Source organism: Eumetopias jubatus, unplaced genomic scaffold (genome assembly GCF_037043125.1).
Source record: "Eumetopias jubatus isolate StellerSeaLion01/CBP00866 unplaced genomic scaffold, mEumJub1_p1.0 scaffold_13, whole genome shotgun sequence".
NCBI lineage: Eukaryota > Metazoa > Chordata > Mammalia > Carnivora > Otariidae > Eumetopias > Eumetopias jubatus.
Genome location: NW_028274819.1, coordinates 58,249,560 through 58,277,522, shown reverse-complemented (window position 1 = coordinate 58,277,522; position 27,963 = coordinate 58,249,560). Strand labels below are relative to the sequence as shown.

Here is a 27,963-nt window from a genome sequence, read left to right as displayed (position 1 = left end):
CATAGATATATTCAGAACATTCCATCCTAAAACAGTAGAATATACATTCGTTTCAAGTGCACATGGAACATTCTGCAGAAAATATCACATATTAGCTCACAAAACAAGTTGCAACAATTTCAGAAAGATAGAATTTATACCACACATCTTTTCTGACCACAATGCTAAGAAACAAGAAAACGACCACAAGAAAAAAGCTGGAAAGAACACAAATACATGGGGGTTAAATAACATGCTAGTAAACAATGAATGGGTCAACCAAGAAATCAAAGAGGAAATCCGAAATACATGGAGACAAATGAAAATAAAAACACAACAATCCAAAATCTTTGGGATGCAGCAAAAGTGGTTCTAAGAAGTTTATAGCAATACAAGTCTACCTCAAGAAGCAAGAAAAATCTCAGCAAACGACCTAACCATACAAGTAAAGGAGCTAGAAAAAGAAGAACAAAACTCAAAACCAGCAGAAGGGAGGAAATTATTAATAAACATTGGAGCAGAAATAAATGATATAGAAACTAAAACACAATAGAACAGATCAATGAAGCCAGGAGCTGGTTCTTTGAAAAGATTGACAAAACTGATAAACCTCTAGCCAGACTCATTTAAAAAAAAAAAAGAAAAGAGAGGGCTCCGATCAGAAATGAAAGAGAATAGCTAACACCACAGAAACACAAAGGTTGTAAGAGAATATATAATATATAAAGAAATTATATGCCAAAAAACTGGACAACCTAGAAGAAATGGATAAACTCCTAGAAACATGTGACCTACCACAACCAAAGCAGGAATAGAAAATTTGAACAAACTGATTACCAGCAATGAAATTGAATCAGTAATAATTCAAAACAAAACAAAACAAAACAACTCCCAACAAACAAAAGTCCAGGACCAGACAGACAGCTAAACAGGTGATTTCTACCAAACATTTTTTGTTTTTTTAAATTTAATTTAATTTTATTATGTTAGTCACCATATAGTACATCATTAGTTTTTGATGTAGTGATCCATGATTCATTGTTTTCATATAACACCCAGTGCTCCATGCAGTACGTGCCCTCCTTAATACCCATCACCGGGCTAACCCATCCCTCCTCCCCCCTCCCCTCTAAAACCCTCAGTTTGTTTCTCAGAGTCCATAGTCTCTCATGGTTCATCTCTCCCTCTGATTTCCCCCCTTCATTTTTCCCTTCCTTCTCCTAATGTCCTCCATGCTATTCCTTATGTTCCACAAATAAGTGAAACCATATGATAATTGACTTTCTCTGTTTGACTTATTTCACTTAGCATAATCTCCTCCAGTCCTATCCATGTTGATGTAAAAGTTGGGTATTCATCCTTTCTGATGGCTGAGTAATATGCCATTGTATATATGAGTCACATCTTACTCATTCATCTGTTGAAGGGCATCTCGGCTCTTTCCACAGTTTGGCTATTACGGACATTGCTGCTATGAACATTGGGGTGCATATGGCTCTTCTTTTCACTACGTCTGTGTCTTTGGGGTAAATACCCAGCAGTGCAATTGCTGGGTCATAGGGTAGCTCTATTTTTAATTTTCTGAGGCACCTCCACACTATTTTCCGAAGTGGCTGTACCAGCTTGCATTCCCACCAACAGTGTAAGAGGGTTCCCCTTTCTCCACAACCTCTCCAACATTTGTTGTTTCTTTCCTTGCCAATTTTCGCCATTCTAACTGGTGTAAGGTGGTATCTCAATGTGATTTTGATTTGAATTTCCCTATGGCTAATGATGATGAAATTTTTTCATTTGTCTGTTAGCCATTTGTATTTCTTCTTTGGAGAAGTGTCTGTTCATGTCTTCTGCCCATTTTTTGACTTGATTATTTGTTTTTTGGGTGTTGAGCTTGAGAAGTTCTTTATAGATCTTGGATACCAGCTCTTTATCTGTAGTGTCATTTACAAATATCTTCTCCCATTCTATGGGTTGCATCTTTGTTTTGTTGACTGTTTCCTTTGCTGTGCAGAAGCTTTTTATCTTGGTGAAGTCCCAAAAGTTCATTTTTGCTTTTGTTTCACTAGTTTTGAAGATGTATCTTGAAAGAAGTTGCTGTGGCTGATGTCGAAGAGGTTATGCCTATGTTCTCCTCTAGGATTTTGATGGATTCCTGTCTCACCTTGAGGTCTTTCATCCATTTTGAGTTTATCTCTGTGTATGGTGTTAGAGAATGGTCGAGTTTCATTCTTCTGTATATAGCTGTTCAATTTTCCCAGCACCATTTATTTTAAAAAATGTTTGGTAGAGACTGTCTTTTTTCCATTGTATATTTTTTCCTGCTTTGTCAAAGATTATTTGACCATGTGAATGAATGGGGAGAGATCATTACTAACACCAAGGAAATAGAAACAATTATTAGAAATTCTTATCAACAACTATATGCCAATAAATTGAGCAACCTGGAAAAATGGATGCCTTCTTGGAAACCTATAAACTCCCAAGACTGAAACAGGAAGAATAGGCCAATAACCAGTAACGAGATTGAAGCAGTGATCAAAACCTCCCAAGAACCAAGAGTCCAGGGCCTGATGGATTCCCTGGGGAATTCTACCAAACATTCAAAGAAGAAATAATACCTATCCTCCTGAAGCTGTTTCAAAAAAATAGAAGCAGAAGGAAAGCTTCCAGACTCATTCTATGAGGCCAGCATTACCTTAATCCCCAAACCAGGTAACGACCCCATTAAAAAGGAGAATTTCAGACCAATACCCCTGATGAATATGGATTCCAAAATTCTCAACAAAATCCTAGCTAATAGGATCCAACAATACATTAAAAGTATCATCCACCATGACCAAGTAGGATTTATCCCTGGGATGCAAGGGTGGTTCAACATTCGCAAATCGATCAATGTGCTAGAACACATTAATAAGAGGAGAGAGAAGAACCATATGGTCCTCTCAATTGATGCAGAAAAAGCATTTGACAAAATACAGCATCCTTTCCTGATTAAAACTCTTCAGAATATAGGGATAGAGGGAACATTCCTCAAGTTCATAAAATCCATCTATGAAAAACCCACAGTGAATATCATTTTCAATGGGGAAAAGCTGAGAGCCTTTTCCTTAAGATCAGGAACAGGACAAGGATGCCCACTCTCACCACTGTTGTTCAGCATAGTACTAGAAGTCCTAGCAACAGCAATCAGACAACAAAAAGAAATAAAAGGTATTCAAATTGGCAAAGAAGTAGTCAAACTCTCTCTCTTCACAGGTGTCATGATACTTTATGTGGAAAATCCAAAAGACTCCACCCCCAAATTACTAGAACTCATACAGTAATTCAGTAATGGGCAGGATACAAAATCAATGCACAGAAATCGGTTGCTTTCTTATACACTAACAATGCAACTGTAGAAAGAGAAATTAGAGAAATGATTCCATTTACAATAGCACCAAAAACCATTAGAAACCTCGGAATAAACCTAACCAAAGAGGTAAAAGATCTATACTCTAGGAACTACAGAACACTCATGAAAGAAATTGAAGAAGACACAAAAAGTTGGAAAAACATTCCATGCTCATGGATCGGAAGAATAAACATAGTTAAAATGTCTGTGCTACCCAGAACAATCTATACCTTCAGTGCCATCCCGATCAAAATTCCAATGACATTTTTCAAAGTGCTGGAAAAGACAACCCTAAAATTTGGATGGAATGAGAAAAGAACCCGAATGGCTAAGGGAATGTTGAAAAAGAAAAACAAAGCATCGCATTGCCTGATTTCAAGCTATATTAGAAAGCAGTGCTCACCAAGACAGCATGGTACTGGCACAAAAACAGACATATAGACCAATGGAACAGAATAGAGAGCCCAGATATGGACCCTCAACTCTGTGGCCAAATAATCTTTGACAAAGCAGGAAAAAATATGCAATGGAAAAAAGACAGTCTCTACCACACATTTTTAAAAAGATTTTATTTATTTGAGGGAGCGATAGAGATAGCAACAGAGAGCACGGGTGGGGAGGAGAGGGAGAAGCAGGCTCCCTGCTGCAGGGAGCCTAACATGGGGCTCAATCCCAGAACCCTGGGATCATGACCTGAGCCAAAGGAAGACACTAACCAACTGAGCCACCCAGGCACCCCTGTACCAAACATTTAAAGAAGACTTAATACCTAGTCTTCTCAAACTATTCCAAAAAATAGAAGATAAAAGGAAAACTGCTAAATTCATTCTATGAGTCCAGCATGACCCTGATACCCAAACCAGATCCAGACACCACTAAAAAATAAAACTTTGTTCAGTATCCCTGATGAACATAGATGCAAAAATACTCAACAAAATACCAGCAAATTGAATACAACAATACATTTTTAAATTTTTTAGAGATATTTATTTTTGTGAGAGAGGGTGAGTACAAGCAGGGAGTAGGGGAGGGGCAGAAGGAGAAGCAGACTCCCCACTGAGCAGGGAGCCTGATGCGGGACTCGATCCCAGGACCCTGGGATCATGACCTGAGCCGAAGGCAGATGCTTAACTGACTGAGCCACACAGGCACCCCAACAATAAATTTTTTTTTTTAAAAATCATTCACCACGATCAAGTGGGATTTATTTCTGGGCTGCAAGGGTGGTTCAAAATTCACAAATCAATCAATGTGATACATTGCATCACTAAGAGGATAAGAACCATGTGATCATTTCAAGAGATGCAGAAAAAGCAGAAGAAAACATCCATTCATGATATAAAAAAAAAAAACCCTCAACAAAGTAGTTTTGGAGGGAACATACCTCAGCATAATAAAGACCATATATGGAAAACCCACAGCTAACATCATCCTTAATGAGGAAAAACAAAGCTTTCCCTCTAAGGTCAGGAACAAAACAGGGATGTCCACTCTCACATAGTATTGGAAGTCCTAGCCACAGCAGTAGACAGCAAAAAGAAATAAAAGTCATCTAAATCAGTAAGGCAGAAGTAAAACTTTAACTATTTTCAGATGACATGGTACTATAAATAGAAAAGCTGAAAGATTCCACCCCAAAACTGTTAGAACTGATAAACAAATTCAGCAAAGTCACAGGATACAAAATCAAGGTACAGTAATATGTTGCATTTCTATACACTAATAATGAAGCAGAAAGAGAAATGATGAAAACAATCCCATTTACAATTGCACCAAAAATAATAGGATACCTAGAAATAACCCTAACCAAAGAGATGAAAGACATGTACTCTGAAACTATATAACACTGATGAAAGAAATTGAAGATGACACAAAGAAATGGAAAAATATTCCATGCTCATGGATTGGAAGAAAAAATATTATTTAAATGTCTATACTACCCAAAGCAATCTACACACTTAATGCACTTCTCATCAAAATACCAACAGCATTTATTCACAGAACTAGAACAAACAATTCTAGAATTTGTATGGAACCACAAAAGATTCCGAATAGCCAAAGTAATCTTGAAAAGCAAAGCAAGAGGCATCGTGATTCTGGTCTTAAAGTTATATTACAAAGCTGTAGTAATCAAAACAGTATGGTACTAGCACAAAAATAGCCACATAGATCAACAGAACAGAAAAGAAAGCCCAGAAATATACCCACAACTGTATGGTCAGTTGATCTTTGACAAAGTAGAAAAGAATATGCAATGAGAAAAAGATAATGTCTTCAACAAATGGTGCTGGGAAAACTGGACAGCCACATGCAAAAGAATGAAAGTGGACCACTTTCTTACACCATACACAAAAATGAAGTCAAAATGGGTTAAGGACCTAAATGTGAGACCTGAAACCATAAAAATCCTAAAAGAGGGCACAGGCAGTCATTTCTTCAACACCAGTTGTAGCAACATCTTTCTAGATATATCTGCTGAGGCAAAGGAAACAAAAGCCAAAATGAAAAGCTACTGCACTGCAAAGGAAATAGTCAACAAAACTAAAAGGCAACTGACAGAATAGGAGATGATATTTGCAAATGACATAACTGATAAAGGGTTAGTATCCAAAATATATAAAGAACTTATACAACTCAATACCCCCAAAATAAACAACCCAATTTAAAAACTGGGAGAAGACACGAACAGACATTTATCCAAAGAAGACACACAGATGGCCAACAGACACATGAAAAGATGTTCGACATCCCTTATCATCAGGGAAATGCAAATCAAAACCACAATGAGATATCACCTCACACCAGTCAGAATGGCTAAAATCAAAAACACAAGAAACAGCAAGTGTTGGCAAGGATGTGGAGAAAGAAGAACCCTCAAACACTATTGATGGGAATGCAAACTGTTGCAGCCACTGCGGAAAACAGTGTGGAAGTTCCTCAAACAAAGTAAAAATAGAACCATCCTATGATCCAATAATTGACCTACTGGGTATTCACCCAAAGCATAAAAAAACTCCACTCATTTTAAGGAATACCTGTACCCGTATGTTTATTGCAGCATTGTTTACAATAGCCAAATTATGGAAGCAACCCAGGTGTCCATCTGTAGATGAATGGATAAAGATATACACACACAGACATACACACACAGTAGAATATTACTCAGCCATAAAAATGAAATTTTGCCATTTGCAACAAAGTGGATAGATCTAGAGAGTATAATGCTGAGTGAGATAAGTCAGTCAAAGACAAGTACCATATGATCTCACTCATATATGGAATTTAAGAAACAAAACAAATGAACAAAGGGGAAAGAAAGAGACAAACCAGAAAACAGACTCTTTAACTATAGAGAACAAGCAGATGGTTACCAGAGAGGAGGTAGGTAGGGAGGTGGGTAAAATAGATGAAGGGGATTAAGAGTACATTTATCTTGATGAGCATTGAGTAGTAGATGGAATTACTGACTCACTATATTATATACCTGAAATGTATATAACACTATATGTTAACTACACTGAAATTAAAATTTAAAAAAAATTTTTAAGGAATCAACAAACATACCTACTGATAAGTGAGTTAAACAGTGTCTCAGGACACAAGGTCAATATACAGAAAAATCAATTTTATGTCTATATATTAGCAATGACTAATTGGAAACTTAAAAAGAAAATTTTAAATAGCATTTACAACACCATAAAAACAAAATAGGAATAAATTTAAGGAAAATGTTGCAAGCTCTCACAAGGAAGATATGGTTGGTCACTGAAAGCTACAAAAGTTTACTGAGAGAAGGCACAAATAAATGGACCACTATGTCAAATTTATGAATTAGAAAACCTAATATAGATATTAGTTGCCATGAAATTGACCTATAAATTAAAATGTGGTTAAAACCCCCTTCTTCCTGTGAAGTTGACAGAAAAGAAGTTCATGTAAGCAGCCATTTCTTCAAGATTGACATTATACTCAGGACAAAAACAACTGAGTTCTGGGCTTACTTTGGATTCTGTCTTCTAGATTTTGGCCCCACAGTTCGTCACCATATTGTAAAATCTTAGATGATTTTAAGATGTTTTCTTAGTTTTAATTATTATCCAGTCTTTAATTTGTCTTTGGTAAGATTCTGTTTCCTAGCTCCATTACTAGAAGTAATCTCCATTTATTTTTTTTATCAGATTAAATTTATTTTTTGAGCACTTATTATGTGACAAACATTTCTGAGCACTGTGTATATAGTGGCAAGCAAGGCAAAGTCTCTGCCCTTAAAAAGCTCCCATTCTAATTGAGGATGTATTCATTTGTCTGTTCAAATTGATTTGGATACAATGGTTGTGAAATGCATGAACTTTAAGCAGATGTCATTTCTTGCCTTCTGAGGGCTTCCATGTGACCTAAAATCTCACATAATAGACTCTTAAACTCCAGCGCCATGCTGAATTGGAAGACCATAATAAAAGCTGCACAAAGTTTGGGGTAGGGAAAACTAAGGGGGGAAAGAACATGAGATGGTACATGAGGGACTAACATTTTAAAGATGATAAAATTTCACCACATGACCGGCAAAGATTGGAGAAGTGACATTTGAGGAATCTGTTTTTGTTGTTTCTATCCCACAGATTCTCAGAGTATTAGCCTCCAAAAGAGAGAACTTGGGAGTCAAGAATCTTCAAATTTATCCATAAAGCCTCCTTTCCGAGTTATGGAAAGTCCTTGGACTCTAGCAGCCCTCTACCCAGCTTTAACCAAGAGCACAAAGAAACATCCGCACTCTCGCCATTTTTTAGTAGTACCCAAGAAGAAAGCCAGTGAACCAGAGCAAGTCAAGGAAGCCATCAAACCACTGATGCCTCATGAGGATGCTGTTAGACAACTGGCATCCACCAAGAAGTCATTTGAAACCATGTGGGATGCTGCCAGAGAGGATACCTTCCAAACTGCATTGCCTTCCCTGAAGATGAATAAACCAACAGTTTCTTCCGTAGAGATCTCTCAATCTGAAACAGAACCTGAAAATACCCCCAATAGTAAATCCTCCCAAGAATCCTCTCTTACCATGTTTTCTATCACATCCAGCATATTCTCCTCTGAGCTGCTTTCAAAGAAGAATTAGCTACATCTTGCCTTCCTCTTCCTTTTCATTTCTGTGCCTAAGAGTGGTGATAGTAGGGACTTGTCAAGAAAGGAGGCAGAAAGGCTGTTGAGGCTCTCAGGAGGACCACTCTCATCTAGCACTTTCCATAAAGAATGTATCTCAAGGAGGATGGGCAAGGGAGTTGTGGCTTGGGAGCTGGAGCTGATTGTTCTCTGATGTTACAGGGTTTCTCATCCTCACCCTTCATAGTACTCCCTGGTAAAGGAATGGCTTTGTGCACATCAGCATGGGAATAAAGGCAACCTCTCAGGAACCTAGAAGGTAAATGATGTATTATTTGGATCCCTCTGTGATCAGTCAGGCTGACAGAGACTAGGGGATGAGTGCAAAAGTGATGTCATCCTAAGTCAGAGAGTAAGAAGTGGCATAGGCATGGGCATGAGTTGGAGGAAAGATCATCTTACATGCACATTCTGTGATCTAGTGTGCAGTGAGATGCTTCCTAATAGCTTGTTGGTGGCTGATTCCCCAACGGGATGATGGGCATAATCCCATGCCCACCCAATGGCCCTAGACCTTGAGCAAAAATCAGAGCCACAACAAGTATCTGGAGACCTATCAATCTGAAGGATCCAAAGAAGGAAGGCCTGGGATCTACCAAGTGAAAGAAGCAATGCAGTGAGATAAAAGTGGAATATTTTTATTTATTTTTTTTAAAGATTTATTTATTTATTTGAGAGAGAGAATGAGATAGAGAGAGAGAACATGAGAGAGGGGAGGGTCAGAGGGAGAAGCAGACTCCCTGCCGAGCAGGGAGCCCGATGCGGGACTCGATCCCGGGACTCCAGGATCATGACCTGAGCTGAAGGCAGTGGCTTAACCGACTGAGCCACCCAGGCGCCCAAAAGTGGAATATTTTTAAATACTTTATTAACCAAAGCAGGCATAAGCTCTAGAACTTTATCCTCTTGACTGACACTAAGATTAGGATGTTGCCACTTCCCTCAAATAAAAGTCAATCTAGTGGATGAATCAAGATAAACAAAAGTATAATAAATAAGTAAATATAACTATTTATAAATGTAAATATTTAAATAATTCTTCAAGGTCACAGTGGAAAAATTATCACCAGTCATGCTACACATTAGTCCAATATAACTTTAATACCAATCTTAAATTCTTGATTTGTGCTTTTAAAAAATAGTGGTAAAGGGATGCCTGGGTGGCTCAGTCAGTTAAGCGTCTGACTCTTGATTTCAGCTCAGGTCATGATCTCAAGGTCATGGGATTGAGCCCCACACCCAGGTCCATGCTCAGTGGGGAGTCTGCTTGAAATTCTCTCTCTCCTCTCCCTTTGTCCCTCCTCCCTTTCTCATAAATAAACCTTTTTAAAAAAGTAAAAATAAAAAGCTTCTGCACAGCAAAGGAAACAACAGAATGAAAGGGCAACTTTCAAAATGGGAGAAAATAGTTGCAACCATATATCTAATAAAGGGTTAATATCCAAAATATGTAAGGAACTCCTACAATTCAACAGCAAATACATACATACATATGTACAAACAAACATACCGGAGTAAAAAGTGGGAACAGGACCTGAATAGACATTTCTCAAAAGAAAACAAGCAAATGGCCAACAGATACATGAAAACATCACTAATTATCAGGGAAATTCAAATCAAAACCACAAAGAGAAATCACCCTACACCTGTTATAATGTCTATTACCAAAAAGACAAAAGATAACATATGTTAGTGAGGATGGAAAGAAAACTAAACTCTTGTCCACTGTTGATGGGAATGTAAATTGTTACAGCCATTATGGAAAACTGTAGAGAGGTGCCCCCAAAAAATAATAGAACTACCATATGATCCAGCAATACCACTATTGGGTATACATCCAAAGGAAATGGAATCAGTACCATGAAAAGATATTTGTACTCCCATTTTTATTGCAACACTAGTCACAATTGCCAAGATATGGAAACAACCTAAATGTCTGTTGATGGATAAATGGATAAAGTGTGTGTATGTGTGTGTCTCTGTGTGTGTGTCTTTGTATACATACACATACACACACACACACACACATACACATAATGGAATTTTTTTTCTTTCAGCTTTCTTTTGGTTTCCATATGCATGCAATATCTTTTTCAATCCCTTCACTTTCAGTCTGTGTATCCTTAAAGTTGAAGTGAGTCGTAGGCAGCATATAGTGGGGTCTTGTTTTTATCCATTCAGCCACTCTCCTTTGATTGGAGAACTTAGTCCATTTACATTTAAAGTAATTATTTATAGGTATGGGCTTAGTGCCATTTTGTTAATTGTTTTCTGGCACTTTTGTAATTCTTCTGTTCCTTTTTCTCTTGCTCTCTCCCTTTGTGATTTGAAGATTTTCTGTAGTGGCATACTTGGACTCTTTTCTCTTCATTTTTGTGTATATTCTATAGGACTTTGCTTTGTGTTTACGAGAAAGTTTATATAAAACATAATAGTCTACTTTAAGTTGATAACTTTAGTGTGAACACATTCTAAGGCTCTACATTTTTACTCTCCCACCACCACATTTTGTGTTTTCAGTGTCACAGTTTACATCTTTTTATCTTGTGTATCCATTAAAAATTATTGTAGTTATACTTATTTTTATTGCTTTTGTCTTTTAGCCTTTATACTAGATCCGTTAGTGATAACACACTACCATTACATTAGATTATTCTGAATTTAACTGTATATTTACCTTTACCAATGAGAATGGTATTTTCTTATAGTTTCCTATTATAGGAAATAACAATTACCACCCTTTCATATCAGCTTAAAGAAGTCCCATTAACATTTATTGTAAGGCCAGGCTAGTGATGCTAAACTCTTTAAGGTGTTGCTCATCTGGAAAACCCTTTAACTCAATTCTAAAGGATAACTTTGCTGGAGAGAATATTCATAATACTTATCTTTTCTTTTAGTACTTTGAATACATTGTGCCACTTTCTTCTGGCCTGCAAAGTTTCTGCTGAAAACTCTGCTTATAGTCTAATGGGGATTCCCTTGTATGTAACAAGTTGTTTTCCTCTTGCTGCTTTTAAGATTTTTTAAAGATTTTATTTTTTTGAGAAAGCACACAAGCAGGGGGAGCAGCAGGCAGAGGGAGAGGGAGAAGCAGGCTTCTCACTGAGCAGGGAGCCTGATGTGGGGCTTGATCCCAGGACCCTGGGATCATGACCTGAGCTGAAAGCAGACACTTAACCAACTGAGCCACCCAGGTGCCCCTTCTCCTTGTCTTTAACTTTTGATAATATGTCTTGGTGTGGGTCTCTTTAGATTCATCTTCTTTGGAACTCTCTAGGTTTCCTGGATCTGGATGTCTGCTTCATTTCAACCAGTATTTCTCCAAATAAGTTTTCTACCCCTCTCCCTCTCTTTTCTTTTTCTGGAACCCCTATAAAGTGCATATTGGGCCACTTAATGTGGCCCACTAAGTTCCTTAAGTAATCTTCACTATTTTTTATTCTTTTTACTCTTCAGATTGGATGAATTCCACTGCCCTGTCTTCAAGTTTGCTAGTCTTTTTTAGTGTTATCTAGTCTGCTGTTGAACCCCTATATTCAATTTTTCTGGCTCATTTATTATATTATTCAGGTCTATAATTTTTATTTGTTACTTTCTTATACTTCCTGTCTCTGTTGAAATTCTTACTTTGTTCACTCGTTGTTTTCCTGACCTTGGTGAGCATCTTTATTACCATTATCTTCAACTCTTTATTAGGTAAATCAGTTATCTCCTTTTCATTAAGGTCTTTTTCTGAGGTTTTATCTTGTTCTTGCATTTGGAACATATTCCTCTATTTCTTCATTTTCCTTGATGCTCTGTGTTGGTTTCCATGCCTTAGGTAAAACAACCACCTCTCTGAGTCTTGAAAGAGTGGTCTGGTGTAGGAGCTGAACCTTATTATTCAACCCTGCCCTAGCTCTTGTTATCTCTCAAATCTTTGTGATTGTTTAAGCAGGATTGTTTGCTCTTAGTGGCTCCAGTAGGTGAGGGTCTGCCAAGACCTATCAGTGTCCAAAAGAGAGAGGGATCTCAGCACCTAGGTACAGGCTAATAAGAAGTCAGATCCTCAGCAACTTTTAAAGTATGCAAATCTACCTCTTTCAAGGTAAGACTGGGAAATGGGTGTTTCTGTCTGCTTTCTTTGCACTGAGCCCTGAAGGTATAACCAGTTATAAACTATTTATTTGTTCACTACTATTTTGTTGAACCTGTGAACACTAACCTGTTAGTTACCAGAGCCAGGCTATCAACGGATGTGTCTTCCAGGTGGCAGCCACAAAAGCCAGGTTGCCAGATGTGTGTACAAACTCCTTTCTTGGAGACAACAGCAACCTGGGTTAAGGCAGAGAGAGAGCATGAAGATGGTTCCCACTGGCCTTTACTGGTCTCTGGAGAGGATTGCCGTTGGCCTCTAGATGTAGGTTAAATTAAAAGCCTGCCTTTCAGGCTGTAGCTTTGTAGATAAGCAAATAGGCCTCTTTCACAGAAAGACTGGATGTTTCTGTCTGCTGACTCTGTGCTATGCTTTAGGGGAATAGCCAGTTACAAATTGTTTCTCTGATATAGTCCTGTGAGACCCGTGAAGTTAGGCCCCATTTGCCACCAGAGCCAGGCGATCAACAGGCATGCCCTGGACAGCAGCTACAAAAATCAGGGCAGCAAACATGTGCTCAGAATCCCTTCTAGGAAATACTGTTGACCTGGAGCAAGGCAGAGGGAGAACATAAAAATGGCACCCACCAGCCATTGGGCTCTCTGGAGAGTATTACAACTGGCCCCTAGATGTATGTTAAGTTTGAAGCCTGCTCCTCTAGCTGCACCTATTAAGATAAACCTGTAAGCCTCTTTCAAGGAAAGACTGGGCATGTTTTACTCTTCTGCCTTTGCACTGGGTCCTGGGTATTCACCAGGGTGAATCCACATGAGTCCTTGAAGAATGGTCTCTGAGTTTGCTATAGCCTTGTTGATTTGATAGATACAAGCCCCATTCACTTTCAAAGCTAGATGTTTTTGGGGCTCATCTTTCAGATAGAAGTCTTAAAAGTTGGGGCACCAGATGCAGGGTCCAAACTCTGCTGCTCAGAGAGACACCAGAAGGGAGTTTCCTTCTGGTTGTGCATTGCCATGCTGGGGTAAAGTTTATGGCAAGATTGTGTCTCAGTCTCTCCTCCTTGTTTCAGTGTGGGTTTTTCTTGTTTACCCAGTGTGTAGAAGTAGGTTGGCTAGTTTCTGGCATGGAATATTATTCAGCCATAAAAAAGAAGGAAATCCTGCCATTTGCAACACTATGGATGAAATTGGTGGACATTATGCTAAGTTAAATAAGGCAGACATAGAAAGACAAAATTCCCTAAATTCCCTAATCTCACTTACATGTGGGAACTAAAATAGTCAAACTCCTGGAAGCAGAGAATAGAATGGTGGTTGCTAGGGTGAGAAAGAAATGGGGAGATGTTGAGCAAAAGGTACAGAGTTTCAGTTATATAAGATGAATAATTTCTGGAGATCTAATATATAGCAATATAATTATGTTACCAATACTGTATTTTATCTTTGAAATATGCTATGAGGATAAGTCTTATGTGTTCTTACCACAAAAAGAAACAAAAAAAGAAAATGATAATTATATGAGGTTAGTTTGATTGTGGTGATTATTTCACAATATATAGGTATATCAAAACATCAAGTGGTATAGCTTAAAAATATACAGTTTTTATTTGTCAATTATGCCCCAGTAAAGCTGGAAGTAAACCCTAGAAACTCTGTACCTGTTAAACAATAACTCGTCATTTCTCCCTCCAGTCCCTGGCAACCACCAATCTATTTTTTGTTTCTGTGATTTGATTATTCTAAGTACCTGATATGAGTGGAGTCATACAGTATTTGTCCTATTGTGACTGACTTATTTTGCTTAGCATAATGACTTCAGGTTCATCCATTCTAGGCTCATCCATGTGGTAACATGTATCAGAATTTCCTTCCTTTTAAAGACTGAGTAATACTCCATTATATTTGTAGACCATGTTTTGTTTATTTATCAATCCATGGACATTTAGGTTGTTTCCACCTTTTGGCTATTGTGAATCATACTGCTATAAACATGGGCACACAAATATCTATTAATGTCCCTGCTTTTACTTTTTTGAAGTATATACCCAGAAGTGGAATTGTGGGATAATAAAGTAATTCTATTTTTAATTTTTGAGGAACTGCCATACCACTTTTCACAGTGGCTGCACCATATTTCATTCCCACAGCCCTGTAAAAAGGTTCTAATTTCCCCCACATTCTCCCCAAATTCTCTTATTTTATATCTTTTTTGTAATAGCCATCCTAGTAGGTGTGAGGTTGTATCACATTGTGGCTTTCATTTGCATTTCCCTAATAAGTAGTGATGATGAATATCTTTTCATGTACTTTTTTTTTTGAGAGAGAGAGTGCATGCACATATGGGGGGGGGGGCGCAGAGAGAGAATCTTAAACAGGCTCCGCACCCAGCACGAGGCTCGATCTCACAACCCTGAGATCATCACCTGAGCTGAAATCAAGAGTCAGATGCTCAACCAACTGAGCCACCCAGGTGCCCTGCTTTTCATGTGATTATTGGCAATTTGTATATATCTTCTTTGGCAAAATGTCTATTTAAGTCTGTAGGCTATTTTATTTTTTGCTATTTTTTTAAATTTAAATTCAATTAGCCAAGATATAGTACATCATTAGTTTTTGATATAATGTTCAATAATTCATTAATTAAATATATCACCCAGTGCTCATCCTATCACGTGCCCTCTTTAATGATGGGCCTTAGGCTATTTTAAAATCTGGTTGTTCGTTTTGTTGTCGTTCAGTTTTAGTTCTTTATATATTCTCGATATTAATCTCTTATCAGGTATATGATTTAAAAATACTTTCTCCCATTCTGTGGTTTGCCTTTTTTATTCTTGATTAGTGTCATTTGATGCACAAAAGTTAATTTTCATTAAGTCCAATTTGTCTATTTTTTTCTTTTGTTCCCTCTGTCTTTGGTGTTATAGCCAAGAAAACATTACTAAACCCAGTGTCATGCAGATTTATCCCTGTTTCCTTCAAAGAGTTTTATGGTTCTATTTCATACCTTTAGGTCTTTGATCCATTTCTAGTTCATTTTTATATATGGTGCAAGGTAAGTGTCCAACTTCATTCTTTTGCATGTGAATATCATTTTCCTAGCTCTATTTTTTGAAAAGATTGTCCTTTTCCCATTGAATAGTCTTGTCATCCTTGCCTGAAAATTAGCCATACATAAACTCATTTATTACTGGGTTCTCTATCCTATTTCATTGGTCTATAGGTTTGTCTTTATGCTAGTACCACACTGTTTTGATTACTGTAGCTTTAGAATAGTTTTTTAAAAGATTTTATTTATTTATTTGACAGAGAGAGAGAGAGACAGCGAGAGAGGGACACAAGCAGGGGGAGTGGGAGAGGGAGAAGCAGGCTTCCCGCTGAGCAGGGAGCCCGATGAGGGGCTCGATCCCAGGACCCTGGGATCATGACCTGAGCCAAAGGCAGACGCTTAACGACTGAGCCACCCAGGTGCTCCTAGAATAATTTTGAAATCAGGAGGTGTATGAGTCCTCCAACTTTATTCTTCTTTTTCAAGATTGCTCTGGATTTCCAGGGTCTCTTGAGATTTATATGAATTTTAAGATGTAAAGAGTGCCATTGGGATCTTTTAGTTTTGTTGTTTCCTTAGCTGTGCAAAAGCTTTTTATCCTGGTGAAGTCCCAATAGTTCATTTTTGCTTTTGTCTCCCTTGCCTCTGGAGACATATCTAGTAAGAAGTTGCTATGGCTGAAGTCAAAGAGGTTGCTGCCTGTGTTCCTCTCTAGGATTTTGATGGATTCCTGTCTCACATTTAGGTCTTTCATCCATTTTGAGTTTATTTTTGTTTATGGTATAAGAGAGTGGTCCAGTTTTATTCTTCTGCATATTGCTGTCCAGTTTTCCCAACACCATTTGTTGAAGAGACTGTCTGAGAGCTGTTCCTCTATGGTCAGGAACAAGACAGGTATGCCCACTGTCACCATTGTTATTTAATATAGCATAGGAAGTCTTAGCCCCAGCAATCAGACAACAAAAGAAGGCATCCAAATTGACAAGGAAGAAGTCAAACTTTCACTATTTGTAGATGACATGATACTCTGTGTAGAAAACCTGAAGGACTCCATCAAAAAATTGCTAGAACTGATAGACAAATTCAGTAAAGTCAGAGGATACAAAATCGATGTGCAGAAATCTGTTGCATTTCTATATACCAATAACGAAGCAGCAGAAAGAAAAATCAAGGAATCGGTCCCATTTACAATTGCACCAAAACTCATAAGATACCTAGGAAAAACCTAACCAAAGAGGTAAAACATCTGTACTTTGAAAACATATAGAACACTTACAAAGAAATTGAAGAGACACAAAGAAATGGAAAAACATTAAATGCTTATGAATTGAAAGAACATTGTTAAAATATCTATACTACCCAAAGCAATCTACACATTCAGTGCAATCCCTATCAAAATATCAACAGCATTTCTCACAGAGCTAGAACAAACAATCCTAAAATTTTTATGGAACCACAAAAGACACCAAATAGCCAAAGCAATCCTGAAAAAGAAAACTGAAGCTGGAGGCATCACAATTCTGGACTACAAGTTATATTACAAAGCTGTAGTGATCAAAGACAGTATGGTACTGGCATAAAAATAGACACAGAGGCCAATGGAATGGAATAGAAAACCCAGAAATGGACCTACAACCACATGGTTAACTAATTTTCAACAAAGCAAGAAAGAATATACCCTGATCTTTCTACCCCATCTTGTTGCGATCGCATCCCTAATGTCAGGTGCCTCCTTCTCTTCAGAAACTGGCTGCTGCCTCCACTGGATGTCACCACCTTCCAGTGTGACTCCCTCTTTCACAAGAAGCATCGTCTTCCAAGATGTCCTTCCACTCCCCTAAACTTGGAAACTCCTTTCCTTTCAATGCCAGTGATCTTACTGCCAAGATTCAGACCTACTCTGAGACGTTCCTGTTCAACATGGGACCTTTCCTTCTTAGTGAATCTTTATTGGCATTTTCCAGATGCCACCCCCTCAAGACCATCCCTGCATTTTTCACTTGTCTTCAAAGCTCTCTCTGGTCTCTACTCACCACGAGGATCTCTAGCACCAACCTGCTACTTCCTAGGATTTATTTCCACCTCTTTGCTTAACTTGCTTATTCCTTTGTTTCTAGGGGTATTTCTGGGTGTTTTTTTCTCTTTGTTGCTTTCTATGATCATTAATAGAATCTGTGCGGATATGCAAAACTAGCCAACATTACCCCATAGAAATTCTTATTTGGCTAATATACCTCTGTCACTTCATTTATTAGCACTAGTTGATATCCTTTGAATCACCACTCCCAGAAAATAAGCTGAAATGATAAGAATCAGTCGACTTAAATCTTCTCTCTTCCCTTTCTATCATTTCTACATTGGCAAGATTTGTAATATTTACATTATACCTATATTTGTTTTAGCCTTAGTATTTCAGTTAAATAAATTCAGTGCTCAAGATAATCTTTTTGCCATAATTTTTCCATTTATCTCTTCTTGGCTGAAGTTCTGCTTTTAATAGTCTCTTCAAGAAGAGCTCCTAGTACACCCTAGTTCTTAAATACTCAAGAATTTTACCTACTGCATGTAAACTGATATCAAAGTTGGACCTGGTAACACATTCTTGGATAACATTCTTGGATTTTACAGGAATTGCTCCACTATTTTCAACCACTGAATAATGCCATGGAGAAATCTGAGACCAACCTGGTTTCACCTAATAAATAAATTGATATTTCTACCTGGCTTAAAAAAGGAGCCTAGTGACTTAATTTTAAATGACTCATTGTTGATCATTCTGGATCATATCTGCCTTGGTTTCAGTATACCTTTACAATCTCTAGATTCATATCCTCTTTAATATCCACTGGGTGTCTAATAGAAATCTCAAATATATCATGTCCCAAACAGATGAACTCCTGATCTTCCATCCTCAAAACCTGCTTTATCTGCCTCTTTCCAGCCAATGACAATTATATTTGTTCCTTAGGCCCAATTCTTGAAGTCATCCCTGAATCCTTTCTCTTGCACACCCCACATCCAGGCAATTGGCAGATTCTGTTGGCTGTACTTTTTTTTTTTTTAAGATTGTATTTATTTGTCAGATAGAGAGCATAAGCAGGGGAAGCAGGAAGAGGGAGAAGCAGGCTCCTGCTCAGCAAGAAGTCCGATGTGGGACTCAATCCCAGAACTCCGGGATCATGACCTGAGCCGAAGGCAGACACTTAACAGACTGAGCCACCCAGGCATCCCTCTTGGCTGTAATTTTAAAGTATATTCATATTCAGCTATTTCTCACCATCACCACTGCTACCAGCCTGAACTTAGCCTATCATCATCTCTCACTTGGGTCATTGGGGTAGTCTTTTTTTTTTTTTTTTACTTTGTAGGCAAACCTTGGTTTGTTTTTTTCTTTAAATTTTTTATAGTTATCTTAATCACATTACATAATTAGGTCCTGATGTAGTGTTCCATGATTCATTGTTTGTGCATATCACCCAGTTCTCTACGCAGAATGTGCCCTCTTTAATACTCATCACCAGGCTAACCCATCCCCCCACCCCTTCCCCTCTAGAACCCTCAGTTTGTTTTTCAGAGTCCATCGTCTCTCCTGGTTCGTCTCCCCCTCCGATTTACCCCCCTTCATTCTTCCCTTCCTGCTATCTTCTTTTTTTTTCTTAACATATATTCCATTATTTGTTTCAGAGGTACAGATCTGTGATTCAACAGTCTTGCACAATTCACAGCGCTCACCATAGCACATACCCTCCCCAATGTCTATCACCCAGCCACCCCATCCGTCCCACCCCCCACCACTCCAGCAACCCTCAGTTTGTTTCCTGAGATTAAGAATTCCTCATATCAGTGAGGTCATAGGAAACATGTCTTTCTCTGATTGACTTATTTCACTCAGCATAACACCCTCCAGTTCCATCCACATCATTACAAATGGCAAGATCTCATTCCTTTTGATGGCTGCATAATATTCCATTGTGTATATACACCACATCTTCTTTATCCATTCATCTGTCGATGGACGTCTTGGCTCTTTCCAGTTTGGCTGTTGTGGACATTGCTGCTATAAACATTGGGGTGCACGTACCCCTTCGGATCCCTACATTTGTATCTTTGGGGTAAATACCCAGTAGTGCAATTGCTGGATCGTATGGTAGCTCTATTTGCAACTTTTTGAGGAACCTCCATACTGTTTTCCAGAGTGGCTGCACCAGCTTGCACTCTCACCAACAGTGTAGGAGGGTTCCCCTTTCTCTGCATCCCTGCCAACATCTGTCATTTCCTGACTTGTTAATTTTAGCCATTCTGACTGGTGTGAGGTGGTATCTCATTGAGGTTTTGATTTGGATTTCTCTGATGCTGAGCGATGTTGAGCACTTTCTCATGTGTTTGTTGGCCATTTGGATGTCTTCTTTGGAAAAATGTCTGTTCAGGTCTTCTGCCCATTTCTTGATTGGATTATTTGTTCTTTGGGTGTTGAGTTTGATAAGTTCTTTATAGATTTTAGATAATAGCCCTTTATCTGATATGTCATTTGCAAATATTTTCTCTCATTCTGTCAGTTGTCTTTTGGTTTTGTTGACTGTTTCTTTTGCTGTGCAAAAGCTTTTTATCTTGATGAAATCCCAATAGTTCATTTTTGCCCTTGCTTCCCTTGCCTTTGGCGATGTTTCTAGGAAGAAGTTGCTGTGGCTGAGGTCGAAGACGTTGCTGCCTGTGTTCTCCTTTAGGATTTTAATGGACTCCTGTCTCAAATTTAGGTCTTTCAACCATTTGGAGTCTATTTTTGTGTGTGGTGTAAGGAAATGGTCCAGTTTCATTCTTCTGCATGTGGCTGTCCAATTTTCCCAACACCATTTCTTGAAGAGACTGTCTTTTTTCCATTGGACATTCTTTCCTGCTTTGTCAAAGATGAGTTGACCATAGAGTTGAGGGTCCATTTCTGGGCTCTCTATTCTGTTCCATTGATCTATGTGTCTGTTTTTGTGCCAGTACCATACTGTCTTGATGATGACAGCTTTGTAATAGAGCTGGAAGTCTGGAATTGTGATGCCACCAGCTTTGCTTTTCTTTTTCAACATTCCTCTGGCTATTCGGGATCTTTTCTGGTTCCATACAAATTTTAGGATTATTTGTTCCATTTCTTTGAAAAAAGTGGATGGTATTTTGATGGGGATTGCATTGAATGTGTAGATTGCTCTAGGTAGCATTGACATCTTCACAATGTTTGTTCTTCCAATCCATGAGCATGGAACGTTTTTCCATTTCTTTGTGTCTTCCTCAATTTCTTTCATGAGTATTTTATAGTTTTCTGAGTACAGATCCTTTGCCTCTTTGGTTAGATTTATTCCTAGGTATCTTATGGTTTTGGGTGAAATTGTAAATGGGATCAAATCCTTAATTTCTCTCTCTTCTGTCTTGTTGTTGGTGTATAGGAATGCCACTGATTTCTGTGCATTGATTTTATATCCTGCCACTTTACTGAATTCCTGTATGAGTTCTAGCAGTTTTGGGGTGGAGTCTTTTGGGTTTTCCACATAAAGTATCATATCATCTGCAGAGAGTGAGAGTTTGACTTCCTCTTTGCCGATTTGGATGCCTTTGATTTCTTTTTGTTGTCTGATTGCTGTGGCTAGGACTTCTAATACTATGTTGAATAGCAGTGGTGATAGTGGACACCCCTGCCGTGTTCCTGACCTTAGGGGGAAAGCTCTCAGCCTTTCCCCATTGAGAATGATATTCACCGTGGGTTTTTCATAGATGGCTTTTATGATATTGAGGTATGTACCCTCTATCCCTATACTCTGAAGAGTTTTGATCAAGAAAGGATGCTGTACTTTGTCAAATGCTTTTTCTGCATCTATTGAGAGGATCACATGATTCTTGTTCTTTCTTTTGTTAATATATTATATCACATTGATTGATTTGCAGATGTTGAACCAACCTTGCAGCCCAGGGATAAATCCCACTTGGTCGTGGTGAATAATCCTTTTAATGTACTGTTGGATTCTATTGGCTAGTATTTTGGTGAGAATTTTTGCATCCATGTTCATCAGGGATATTGGTCTGTAATTCTCCTTTTTGATGGGGTCTTTGTCTGGTTTTGGGATCAAGGTAATGGTGGCCTCATAAAATGAGTTTGGAAGTTTTCCTTCCATTTCTATTTTTTGGAACAGTTTCAGGAGAATAGGTATTAATTCTTCTTGAAATGTCTGATAGAATTCCCCTGGGAAGCCATCTGGCCCTGGGCTTTTGTTTGTTGGGAGATTTTTGCTGACTGCTTCAATTTCCTTAGTGGTTATAGGTCTGTTCAGGTTTTCTATTTCTTCCTAGTTCAATTTTGGTAGTTGATACATCTCTAGGAATGCACCCATTTCTTCCAGGTTATCTAATTTGCTGGCATAGAGTTGCTCATAATATGTTGTTATAATTGTTTGTATTTCTTTGGTGTTGGTTGTGATCTCTCCTCTTTCATTCATGATTTTGTTGATTTGGGTCATTTCTCTTTTGTTTTTGATAAGTCTGGCCAGGGGTTTATCAATCTTGTTAATTCCTTCAGAGAACCAGCTCCTAGTTTCATTGATCTGTTCTACTGTTCTTTTGGTTTCTAGTTCATTGATTTCTGCTCTGATCTTTATGATTTCTCTTCTCCTGCTGGGTTTAGGCTTTATTTGCTGTTTTTTCTCCAGCTCCTTTAGGTGTAGTGTTAGGTTATGTTTTTAAGACCTTTCTTGTTTCTTGAGAAAGGTTTGTATTGCTATATACTTTCCTCTTAGGACTGCCTTTGCTGCATCCCAAAGATTTTGAACAGTTGTGTTTTCATTTTCATTGGTTTCCATGAATTTTTTTAATTCTTCTTTAATTTCCTAGTTGACCCATTCATTCTTTGGTAGGATGCTCTTTAGCCTCCATGTATTTGAGTTCTTTCTGACTTTCCTCTTGTGATTGAGTTCTAGTTTCAAAGCATTGTGGTCTGAAAATATGCAGGGAATAATCCCAATCTTTCGGTACTGGTTGAGACCTGATTTGTGACCGAGGATGTGATCTATTCTGGAGAATGTTCCGTGGGCACTAGAGAAGAATGTGTATTCTGTTGCTTTGGGATGGAATGTTCTGAATATGTCTGTGAAGTCCATTTGGTCCAGTGTGTCATTTAAAGTCTTCATTTCCTTGTTGATCTTTTGCTTAGATGATCTGTCCATTTCAGTCAGGGGGGTGTTAAAGTCCCCCATTATTATTGTATTGTTGTCAATGTGTTTCTTTGCTTTTGTTATTAATTGGCTGATATAATTGGCTGCTCCCATGTTAGGGGCATAGATATTTACAATTCTTAGATCTTCTTGTTGGATAGACCCTTTAAATAGGATATAGTGTCCTTCCTCATCTCTTATTACAGTCTTTGTTTTAAAATCTCATTTGTCTGGTATAAGGATTGCCACCACAGCTTTCTTTTGGTGTCCATTAGCATGGTAAATGGTTTCCCACCCCCTCACTTTCAATGTGGGAGTGTCTTTGGGTTTAAAATGAGTATCTTGCAGACAGCATATGGATGGGTCTTGTTTTTTAATCCAATCTGATAGCCTGTGTCTTTTGATTGGGGCATTTAGCCCATTTACATTCAGGGTAACTATTGAAAGATATGATTTAGTATTATTGTATTGCCTGTAAGGTGACTGTTACTGTATATTTTCTGTGTTCCTTTCTGGTCTATGCTGCTTTTAGGCTCTCTCTTTGGTTAGAGGACCCCTTTCAGTATTTCCTGTAGGGCTGGTTTTGTGTTTGCAAATTCCTTTAGTTTTTGTATGTCCTGGAAGTTTTTTATCTCTCTTTCTATTTTCAATGACAGCCTAGCTGGATATAGTATTCTTGGCTGCATATTTTTCTCATTTAGTGCTCTGAATATATCATGCCAGTCCTTTCTGGCCTGCCAGGTCTCTGTGGATAGGTCTGTTGCCAATCTAATGTTTCTACCATTGTAGGTTACATACATATCTCTTCTCCCGAGCTGCTTTCAAGATTTTCTCTTTGTCTCTGAGACTCGTAGGTTTTACTATTAGATATCGGGGGTGTTGACCTATTTTTATTGATTTTGAGAGGGGTTCTCTATGCCTCCTGGATTTTGATGCCTGTTTCCTTCCCCACATTAGGGAAGTTCTCTGCTATAATTTGCTCCAATATACCTTCTGCCCCTCTCTCTGTTTCTTCTTCTTCTGGGATCCCAATTATTCTAATGTTGTTTTGTCTTATCGTATTGCTTATCTATTGAATTCTGCCCTCGTGATCCAGTAGTTGTTTATCTCTCTTTTTCTCAGCTTCTTTATTTTCCATCATTTGGTCTTCTATATCGCTGATTCTCTCTTCTGCCTCATTTATCCTAGCAGTTAGTGCCCCCATTTTTTATTGCACCTCATGAATAGCCTTTTTGATTTCAACTTGGTTAGATTTTAGTTCTTTTATTTCTCCAGAAAGGGTTTCTCTAATAACTTCCATGCTTTTTTTCAAGCCCAGCTAGTATCTTTAAAATCATGATTCTGAACTCTAGGTCTGACATCGTACTAATGTCCATATTGAGTAGGTCCCTGGCAGACGGTACTACCTCTTGTTCTTTTTGTTGAGGTGATTTTTTCGTCTTGTCATTTTGTCCAGAGGAGAATAGATGAATGAGAGAACAAAATGCTAACAGGTTAACAACGTCCCCAGAAAATTTACTCTAAACAAATCAGAAAAGACCTGAAACCAGCGGAAAAGAAAGGGAAAGAAAGAAAAAAGAAAGAGAAAAGAAAAAGATAAAAACAAAAACAGAACAAAACAACAAAAAAAACCAGAATATGATCAAATATGATCAGGCTGGTGCATAGGTCAGTGCCACACACTAGATTTTGGGTGTATTTTGGTCTGTTAGAAAAAAGTGCCTCCTAAAATTTTAAAGAAAGAAAGACTTAAATATGTACAAAATAAGGGTTGATACGATGAAGAGATGGAATATGAATGTAAAGATGAAAATTATAAAAAATTTTAAAAAGAATTGATAAGAAGGTGTTTGAAAAAAGAAAGAAGAGGATTGAAAAAAAAAAGAAAGAAAAAAAAAGGGAGAGAATGTGATCCAGCAGGAGACTAGAACAAAGCCATACACTAGAGATTTAGGGTATATTTTGATATGTTAGAAGAAACTATCTCAAAATTTTAAAGAGAGAACAACTTATATATATATATGCCAAAAATAAGGGTAACTACTATGACGAGATAGAATATGACTCTAAAAATGAAAAATAAAAAAAATTTTTTAAAAGGATTGATGTTGGTTGAAAAAGGGAAAAAGAAAAATTCAAAAACAAAAAGACTGTTAAAAAAATTAACTTTGAAAGACTAATGAATCATGGTAAAAAAAAAAAAAAGCCATGAATTCTATGTGCAGTATTTCCCTAGCGCTGGAGTTCTCCCGTTCTCATTGATCGGTAAATTTGGTCTTGGCTGGCTGTTCGTGCTGATCTTCTGGGGGAGGGGCCTGTTGCCATGGTTTCCAAATGTCTTTGCTGGAGGCAGAATTGCCCCGCCCTTGCTGGGTCTGGGCTAAGTAGTCTGCTCAGGTTTGCTCTCGTGAGCTTTTGTTCCCTGCAAGCTCTCGGTACAGCTTTGGAGGATGAGAGTGAAAATGGTGGCCTCCCAATCTCCACCCGGAGGAGCTGAGAACTCAGGGCCCCACTCCTCAGTGAGCCCCCAGAGAAAAGCAGTCAGTCACTCCTTTCTCCCTGTCTCCGGCAGCACTCCGCGCTCACCCGGCTTGTGACGGGCCTGTGACCGAGCGTTTCTATCTCTGGCACCCAACCACATGTGGAGTCTCCAAACCCAGCAGATCCCTGAGGCGCGCTCCCGCGCCGCTCCTCCTGGGGGAGGAAGGGGAGTCTCCCTGGATCTGCCACTTGTTGGGTCCCTGCTGGAGGAGCAGTGGCCCGACTGTCACCAATCACAGTTTATGGCAACCCCAAGCTGAGAGCCTGCGCCTCGGCTCCCTCTCTGCAGCCGGTTTCCCCGCTCCGATACCTGGGAGCTCTGCCGCACTCAGGCACCCCCGGTCTTTCTGTGACCCTGAGGGTCCTGAGACCACACTGTCCCACGAGGGTTCCACCCCCCGCTTAGCCACTGGAGCGACGTCCCTCAGCGGAGCCGACTTCTAAAAGTTCCGATTTTGTGCTCTGCGGCTCTAGCACTTGCCAGAAGCGGCCGACGGAGGCCCCCTGCCCCGCCATCTATCCTCCCGAATATTGCCTCAGATTCACTTCTCCGCACGTCCTACCTTCCAGAAACTGGTCGCTTTTCTGTTCAGAGTGTTGTTGCTATTCTCTTCTTTGATCTCCTGTTGAATTCGTAGGTGCTCAGAATGGTTTGATCCCTATCCAGCTGAATTCCTGAGAACAGACAAAATCCAGGTCTCCCACTCCTCCGCCATCTTGCTCCCTCTCAGCTCAGGTCTTTTGGAGTAGTCTTAATTGGTCTTTATACTTCTACCTTTGTCCAACCTTCCCCTTCTCTAACCCCCTAGTTTGTTTTCAGCACAGCAGCTAGAGTGATCTAGTTAAAACCTAAGATCATGTCACTTTTCATTCCTTGCTCATAACTTCCATTGCCTCCCCATTTCACTTGGAATAAATTCCCAAGTCCTAAGAATGGCCTAGGATGTCCTACATCACTCTGCTCAAGTCACATTGACCTCATTTCTTTTCAAACATCTGAGATACTCTTACCTCAGGGCCTTTGCACTTGCCATCCATTGTCTGGAATTACTTACCTCAGGTATCCAGAAGGGTTCACTCCCTTAACTACTGCAAGTTTTGGCTCAAATAACACTCAGAAAAGTCTACCCTGAAAATCTTATTTAAAATTGCCAATTAACTCTTACCCTTACTCTGATCAATCATTTTTCAATAGCATTTATCATCTCCTAACATGCTATTAAGTTACTTATTAGTCTCTTCCTCAAGTGAGAATGTAAGCTCCATGATTGAAGGGATTTTTGTAGTTCATTCACTGATGCATCTTTAACACCTAAAACAGTGCCTAGAGGATAGACAAAATTCAGTAAATATTTTGAATGAATACTAGAAAGTTTTTAAAAACAGCTTTATTGTGGAATAATTAACATATAATAAACTACAGGTATTTAAAATGTTTCATAAATTTTTAGTTAGGTATACACTTATATAAGCAATACCACAACCAAGAAAATGAACAGATCCATCACCAGTAAAAGTTTTCTCACTGCCTCTTGCCCTGCTCTGAACACCACATCCCCAGGAACAACTGACCTGCTTTCTGTCACTATAGGTTAGTTTGCATTTTCCAGAATTGTATATAAATTGAATCAACAGTATATACTAGCTTCTTTCACTCAGCGTAATTATTATGAGATTCTCCCATGTTGTTGTGTGTATCAGTAGTTTATTCCTTTTCATTGCTAAGTGGTATTCCATTGTATGGATACACCACAATTTGTTTATCTAGTCATATGTTGATAGATATTTGGGTTTCCGGTTTGGGGCTATTACAATTAGTACTAGTATCAATATTTGTGTGCGTCGTACATATCTTTGTATGGACATAGCCCATTTCTCTTGGGTAAATGCCTAGAAGTACAATAGCTGGAGCAATGTTGTGTGTTTAACTTTTTAAGAAACTGCAAAATTGATTTGCAAAGTAGTTGTACCATTTTATATTCCCACCAGCAGTGAATGAGAGTTCCACTTCCAACATCTTTACCAACATTTGGTTTGGTCAGTCTTTTTCATCTTAACCATTCTAGTATGGGTGGAATGGAATCTCATTATGATTTAAAGTTGTATTGCCTAATGTTCAATAATGTTGAGCATCTTTTCCTGTGCTTACTTGCCATCTGCATCTGTCTTTTGGGAAGTGTCTGTTGAAATCTTTTGTCCTTTTTATAGTGATTTTTTTTTATTATTATTGAGTTTAGTGACCTACTTATATATTTAGATACAAGTCCTTTATCAGATAATGTGTTAAAAGTAATTTCTCCTAGTCTATCCCTTGTCTTTTCATTACACTAATGGTATCTTTGGAAAGGCAGAGGTTTTTAGTTTAGAGTAAATAAATGTACCTTATAAAATTTTTTCTTTTATAAATCATGCTTTTGATGTCATTTCTAAGATCTGTGCCTACCTAAGATAACAGATTCCTCCTCCCCTCTCCTCTTCCTCCTTTTTTTTTGAAAAGACATATTTTCATTTCTTTATTAGAAAGGGGCTTCTAGGGACACCTGGGTGGCTCAGTCAGTTAAGCATCAGCCTTC

The 27,963-nt window shown here is 38.4% G+C and overlaps 1 protein-coding gene across 1 annotated transcript in view; it reads left to right on the top strand.

The window, feature by feature from the left end:
- Positions 1-27,963, top strand: part of GDPD4 (glycerophosphodiester phosphodiesterase domain containing 4) — a 138,717-nt gene that overhangs the window by 103,239 nt on the left and 7,515 nt on the right.